We start from the raw sequence: 8,211 nt of genomic DNA on the forward strand, positions 1-8,211 counted from the left end.
GGAACACACGCTGGTTAGTAACTGTCGCCGCATACAGTAAATTCGCCTTTGTTGCTCCCATGTCACCGACAGCATCTCGCTCCACTTTGCAAGCACTTCAGTCGACATACTGCATCGAAGGTCGGCAGGAATTGCTCATCACGGACAACGAACCTCAGTTTGTCTTTGCAGGATTTAAATATTTCTGTACAGCGAACGGCATGCGCCATCTCCTCTTAGCACCATTCCACCTATAATCTAATGATGAGGCTTAACGTTTTGTTCGTACGTGGAAACAGCACATGGACAAACTTCACTTGAATCATCCAAGCGAACAAACCTTGCTTCACTTTTTGTCCACTTATCACTCCCATACCCGCAACGGCCCTTCGCCCGCAGAATTGCTATATAGGTGACGCCACGGCACGCTCTTGCATTTGCTCCATCCCCAACTGCGGTCGGCGACTAGAGACTCCAGTCAGCCAACATATCGGATTGGCCAACCTGTGGTTTACAGAATCTATGGCAGAAAAAAGTCATGGGAGCGCGGCGTCATTGCCAGTTGATTTACTTCTCGTATGTGTCAGGACCGCGTGGTTAGAGGCGCCATGTCACGGATTACGCGGCCCCTCCGGCCGGAAGTTCTAGTCCTCCCCCGGGCATGGGTGTGCGTATGTTGTTCTTAGCATAAGTTAGTTTAAGTAGTGTGTAAGTCTAGGGACCGATGACATCAGCAGGTTTGTCCCTTAAGAATTCACACAAATTTGAACATTTGTTGCAGGTCCGAAGTTCTCTTGGAAGGCCTCACTTAGAATGCTGTCCGTGAATGGCAGCACAACAGGTCGAATCACCAGACTGACGTACAAATTTGAAATCAGGGTGCTTGGGATAACTATGAGATGGCTCCTGCTGTCATACGAAATCGCACCCGATACCATAGCTCCAGATGTAGATCCAGTATGTCTAGCACGCAGAAGCGGCACCTAACTCAAGTACGACCTTGTCGCTTGCAAAGTTGTGCCACTTCTCGTATGTTCATAGATCCCTGGCCTTTCCGGTCGCCGCTACCCGAGAGCCATCCTTCAGAGTGGGGTCATGGCGTCGCTGTTTCCGTACCGCCAGCCGACGGACATCAATCAGAAGCCGCATCCGTCCGGCGAAACCCGCGCCGAGTCCTACCAAGGGGTCTCCAGTCAGGAAGAGGTGGTTGCGCATTCATGCCATCAAGAAGATGCCCTGCCGGTGGGTGCTGTGTTTACAAAATGGAGTACAGCTGCGCAGTGTGGGACCTTTACCGGATAGCATTAACGGAGTACATCGAGACAGTTCAAAGGAGAGCAACATATTTTGTATTATTGTGAAATAGGGGAGAGTGTGCCAAGGACATGATATAGGCTTTGTGGTGGACATCATTACAACAAAGACGTTTCCCGTTGCGACGGGATCTTCTCATAAATTACAATCACCAACGTTCTCCTCCGAATGTGAAAATATTTTGTTGACGCCGTCCTACATAATAAAATAAGTGTAATCATAGCTCGTAAGGATAGATGTGTTTTTTTTTTCACTTGCTGTTCGAGAGTAGAGTTATGGAGAATTATTGTGAAGGTAGTTCGATGAACCCCCTGCCAGGCACTTAAGAGTGATTTGCAGAGCATCCACGTCGATGTAAATGTAGAACCATTAATAACTGTGTATCAAAGTAAAAATACTATCGTTCACTATTACCCTTGTTGTAAAAGGTATTTTGTGTCTAAATTCCTCATGCAATGAAAGAGGGGACCTGGAGACCAAAATCCTATCAGATTGGATAAAAAAATAAATAAAAATAAATTGTGCGATAAGTTGCGACCAGAAGAAACAATGGAGATTGAATCAAGCCAGAATCGCACGGGTATCATTGATGTATGTTATTGGTATCAGTACTGTCTTCATACTGCATGTAGTACAGAAGTATCAGCTGTTTGATCGTCCTTCAAGGAAATTCGTATTTCATCCTCTTTACCGTAGTTCTTAAATACCCTGGGGCATTCAGGTGTCTGATATGCCAATCTTGAATATTGATTGGTATCGATAACGGTTGAACGTGAGTAGAGAGGAACGTACTAGATATGATTCTCATCTTGGTACTTTGATTCATATTTTCATAATATGAGAGAAGCAATATATCATGGGTGCAAGAAATGTGTGCCTCAGTTTGCAGATGACCTGCTGTTAGAAATCAGTTTCTTTTTCTTTTTTTTCAAAATTTGTGTTTCTCGTGGTAGTCTTTTGATCTTTGCATACCTTCTACGTGTAACCTGTTAGACGTTCTATTTTACTCTTTCGAACTTCAAATTCCTCCTTGTGTCATTACTTACACATTACTTAAGTGATGCGATATCGGACATCTGGTTAGTCTTCCTCATCTTCTGAAGAGTGTCTATCTCTACTCGCACCATTTCAGTTCGTTCCATAGATATCCCATTGATATGTAAAGTATTTCGTAGCACCATGTTTCAAGAATAAAATTTTCCTATTCATCGAATCTCCCGTGGTTCGTATTTTATGTCCGTGCCGTCTATATTCTCGGCGAACTGTTTCCTCGGTTTTGTCAATATTTCATACTTGAGTGGAAGCCTTTTCTTGTGGAAAGACTTCTTTACATGCGCCCACGTAACTCCCGTATATTCCCTATTTCATCTGCCTCTTATAATCTTGCCCGCCATATAGGAGAATTCTATTTCTTGTTATACTGCTCTGCCTTTCCTAATTTTGATGGTGGGAACATCCCATTTCGGCTATGCTTTTCATCTCCGTCTCACATCTGTTTGTCCTCAACCTATAATAAGACGTTCGCTACATTCTATAATTCGTCGTTACTGTCAGGCAGAAGGGCAATGACGTCCGTGGAATTTAAAACGTCTGTTATCCCTCCTTTCCCAATCAGCTGTTGGATTTTCTTCTCTTCTTTCATTGGGTTTTTGCCTGTTTGCGACTAGGTTATTTGTTCTAAATTGTGACTAGATGCTGTGTTTATCCCACAGTTAAAATACAGACATGGTTCAAATGGCTCTGAGCACTATGGGACTTAACACCTGAGGTCATCAGTCCCCTAGAACTTGAACTACTTAAACCTAATTAACCTGAGGACATCACACACATCCATGCCCGATGCGGGATTCGAACCTGCGACCGTAGTGGTCGCGCGGCTCCAGACTGTAGCGCCTAGAACCGATCGACCACTCCGGACGGCTATACAGACATGATCATGGATCATATGTATCATGATAAATGTGGTGGACGTCAGGAACCAGTACGGCCTTGATTTTGTGGGTGATAGTAGAGTCTCAAAAATCCACTGACGGGAAAAAATTGCAACACGAAAAAATAACGATGAATAATGAAATTTCGGGAATACATTTGTCTAGGTTTAAGTGATTAACATTGCAAGATCACAGGTTAATGTAAGCGGGAGATGTGCCACTGCAGGTGTGAAAGTTTGGTACATTACTGACCTGTGTAACCACCAAGATATTGAATACAAGCACTATAACGTGGATGTATTGTGTTGTACACAGGTGCCGGATGTCGGTTTTTAGGACAGAGTACCATGCCTCTTGCACTTGGTCGGTCAATACAGGGACGATACAGGGACGATTAATGCTGTTTGCGGATGACGCTGGAGTCGTCGTCCGATGATATCTCGTATATGCTGGATTGAGTCAGATCTGGTCATCGATCAGGCCGAGACAAAATGTCGACACTCTATAGAACAGGTTGGAGTACAAGAGCGTCATGTGGGCGCGCGTTTTCCTGTTGGAAGACATCACCTGGAAAGATGTCCATGAATGGTAGCACAACAGGTCGAATCACCAGACTGACGTACAAATTTGATATCAGGGTGCTTGGGATAACTATGTGATTGCTCCTGCTGTCATACAAAACTGCACCCAAGACCATAACTGCAGGTGTAGATCCACTATGTCTAGCCCGCAGACAGTTGGTTGCAGGCCCTCAACTAGCCTCTTTCTAACCAAAACACGGCCATCACTGGCACCGAGGCCAGATATAGGAACATGTCTTCCAACTTTCGTTTATGTCGCCAATGTCCTTCTTGGTGTACCGATTTTTTTCCTTCAGTGTATAGAATGAGGGAATAATATCCGAATGTATAATACGAGGTGCGGCAATAAAGTAATGAGACTGATTTTCTTTGCAAGATGTGGCAATCGTACAGGCTTGCATAGTTACAATATCTTTGACCTCGGTCTATAAGCTGCTTGTAGTCCAAGCGGCACATCGATGCAACTGCTCAGTCGTGAGTTGTGCTGTAATAAGTTAACACGTGTTTGTGTCTCTCGTCACGGAAATGGAACAGCATAATATTGTGCAACGGTATTCCATTTCTTTTTACGTTAAATTGGGTGAAAACGCGATGATAACTTACAGTAAGCATTAGAAGGCTTTTGGAGAGAAGATTATGTCAAGAGCTCAAGTTTCTTGTAGACATAAAATGTTCACTGAAGGCAGAACGAATGTTGAAGATGAAGGCCGCAGTGGACGACCATCAACCTCACGGACTGATGACAACTTGGCCAGGGTGCGTGAACTCAATCAAGAAACAGTTCGTCTAATAATAGCTGAGGATCTTGGTATGAGAAATATTTGTGCAAAAATGGTCCCCAAAAATCTCACACCACAACAGCGAGAAACACGGAAAAATGTGGCAGCCGATCCGTTAGAGCAAACGGAAATCAATCCAGAATTGTTGAGCTGTGTGATCACTGCTGATGAAAGTTGTTTTTTTTTTCAGTACGATCCAAAGAAAAACGCCAATGTTCGCAATGGTGCTCAAAGGGATCACCAAGACCAAAAAAAGCTCTCATGTCAAAGTCAAAAGTGAAATGCATGCTTGTGTGCTTCTTTGATTCCAAGGGAATTGTTCATAAAGAGTGTGTGCCTCCTGGACAAACAGTTAACCAGTATTGCTACAAAGAAATCTTAGAAAGACTTCGTAAGAGAGTTCTTCGTGTCCGTGCCAACATTGCTGATAATTGGATTCTGCATCATGATAATGCGGCATCCCACAATGCTCTGTCAGTACAGCAATTTTTAACCTCAAAACAAATTTCAGCACTACCGCAGCCACCTTATTCACGAGATGTCGTTTGAGCGACTTTTTTCTATTTCCAAGAGTCAAAACGGCGGTCAAGAGACACCATTTTCAAACAACACAAGATGTCCAAATAGCTGAGGGTCTTGGAGGATATTACAGAAGATGAGTTCCAGGAATGTTACCATCAGTGGTGGCAGAAGCGCTGGAAAAAATGTGTACAGTGAGAAGGGAACTACTTTGAAGGAGACAACACCAAACTTGACTAAAATGGTAAGCAACATTTTTTTCACATCAGTCTCATTACTTTATTGTCGCACCTTGTAATATGATTTATTGCACGTGTTATTAAATTTTCTACGAATTTAGTTTCGAATTTTTAAAGTGAAGCATTACAATTTAACTGGAACCATGGACCTTGCCGTTGGTGGGGAGGCTTGCGTGCCTCAGCGATACAGATAGCCGTACCGTAGGTGCAACCACAACGGAGGGGTATCTGTTGAGAGGCCAGACAAACGTGTGGTTCCTGAAGAGGGGCAGCAGCCTTTTCAGTAGTTGCAAGGGCAACAGTCTGGATGATTGACTGATCTGGCCTTGTAACAATAACCAAAACGGCCTTGCTGTACTGGTACTGCGAACGGCTGAAAGCAAGGGGAAACTACAGCCGTAATTTTTCCCGAGGGCATGCAGCTTTACTGTATGATTACATGATGATGGCGTCCTCTTGGGTAAAATATTCCGGAGGTAAAATAGTCCCCCACTCGGATCTCCGGGCGGGGACTACTCAAGAGGATGTCGTTATCAGGAGAAAGAAAACTGGCGTTCTACGGATCGGAGCGTGGAATGTCAGATCCCTTAATCGGGCAGGTAGGTTAGAAAATTTAAAAAGGGAAATGGATAGGTTGAAGTTAGATATAGTGGGAATTAGTGAAGTTCGGTGGCAGGAGGAACAAGACTTCTGGTCAGGTGACTACAGGGTTATAAACACAAAATCAAATAGGGGTAATGCAGGTGTAGGTTTAATAATGAATAGGAAAATAGGAATGCGGGTAAGCTACTACAAACAGCATAGTGAACGCATTATTGTGGCCAAGATAGAGACGAAGCCCACACCTACTACAGTAGTACAAGTTTATATGCCAACTAGCTCTGCGGATGACGAAGAAATTGAAGAAATGTATGATGAAATAAAAGAAATTATTCAGATTGTGAAGGGAGACGAAAATTTAATAGTCATGGGTGACTGGAATTCGAGTGTAGGAAAAGGGAGAGAAGGAAACATAGTAGGTGAATATGGATTGGGGGACAGAAATGAAAGAGGAAGCCGCCTGGTAGAATTTTGCACAGAGCACAACATAATAATAACTAACACTTGGTTTAAGAATCATGAAAGAAGGTTGTATACATGGAAGAACCCTGGAGATACTAAAAGGTATCAGATAGATTATATAATGGTAAGACAGAGATTTAGGAACCAGGTTCTAAATTGTAAGACATTTCCAGGGGCAGATGTGGACTCTGACCACAATCTATTGGTTATGACCTGTAGATTAAAACTGAAGAAACTGCAAAAAGGTGGGAATTTAAGGAGATGGAACCTGGATAAACTAAAAGAACCAGAGGTTGTACAGAGATTCAGGGAGAGCATAAGGGAGCAATTGACAGGAATGGGGGAAATAAATACAGTAGAAGAAGAATGGGTAGCTTTGAGGGATGAAGTAGTGAAGGCAGCAGAGGATCAAGTAGGTAAAAAGACGAGGGCTAGTAGAAATCCTTGGGTAACCGGAGAAATATTGAATTTAATTGATGAAAGGAGAAAATACAAAAATGCAGTAAGTGAAACAGGCAAAAAGGAATACAAACGTCTCAAAAATGAGATCGACAGGAAGTGCAAAATGGCTAAGCAGGGATGGCTAGAGGACAAATGTAAGGATGTAGAGGCCTATCTCACTAGGGGTAAGATAGATACCGCCTACAGGAAAATTAAAGAGACCTTTGGAGATAAGAGAACGACTTGTATGAATATCAAGGGCTCAGATGGAAACCCAGTTCTAAGCAAAGAAGGGAAAGCAGAAAGGTGGAAGGAGTATATAGAGGGTCTATACAAGGGTGATGTACTTGAGGACAATATTATGGAAATGGAAGAGGATGTAGATGAAGATGAAATGGGAGATACGATACTGCGTGAAGAGTTTGACAGAGCACTGAAAGACCTGAGTCGAAACAAGGCCCCCGGAGTAGACAATATTCCATTGGAACTACTGACGGCCGTGGGAGAGCCAGTCCTGACAAAACTCTACCATCTGGTGAGCAAGATGTATGAAACAGGCGAAATACCCTCAGACTTCAAGAAGAATATAATAATTCCAATCCCAAAGAAAGCAGGTGTTGACAGATGTGAAAATTACCGAACTATCAGCTTAATAAGTCACAGCTGCAAAATACTAACACGAATTCTTTACAGACGAATGGAAAAACTAGTAGAAGCCAACCTCGGGGAAGATCAGTTTGGATTCCGTAGAAACACTGGAACACGTGAGGCAATACTGACCTTACGACTTATCTTAGAAGAAAGATTAAGGAAAGGCAAACCTACGTTTCTAGCATTTGTAGACTTAGAGAAAGCTTTTGACAATGTTGACTGGAATACTCTCTTTCAAATTCTAAAGGTGGCAGGGGTAAAATACAGGGAGCGAAAGGCTATTTACAATTTGTACAGAAACCAGATGGCAGTTATAAGAGTCGAGGGACATGAAAGGGAAGCAGTGGTTGGGAAGGCAGTAAGACAGGGTTGTAGCCTGTCCCCGATGTTGTTCAATCTGTATATTGAGCAAGCAGTAAAGGAAACAAAAGAAAAATTCGGAGTAGGTATTAAAATTCATGGAGAAGAAATAAAAACTTTGAGGTTCGCCGATGACATTGTAATTCTGTCAGAGACAGCAAAGGACTTGGAAGAGCAGTTGAATGGAATGGACAGTGTCTTGAAAGGAGGATATAAGATGAACATCAACAAAAGCAAAACAAGGATAATGGAATGTAGTCTAATTAAGTCGGGTGATGCAGAGGGAATTAGATTAGGAAATGAGGCACTTAAAGTAGTAAAGGAGTTTTGCTATTTGCGGAGCAAAATAACTGAT

Source organism: Schistocerca serialis, chromosome 1, assembly GCF_023864345.2.
Source record: "Schistocerca serialis cubense isolate TAMUIC-IGC-003099 chromosome 1, iqSchSeri2.2, whole genome shotgun sequence".
Taxonomy (NCBI): domain Eukaryota; kingdom Metazoa; phylum Arthropoda; class Insecta; order Orthoptera; family Acrididae; genus Schistocerca; species Schistocerca serialis.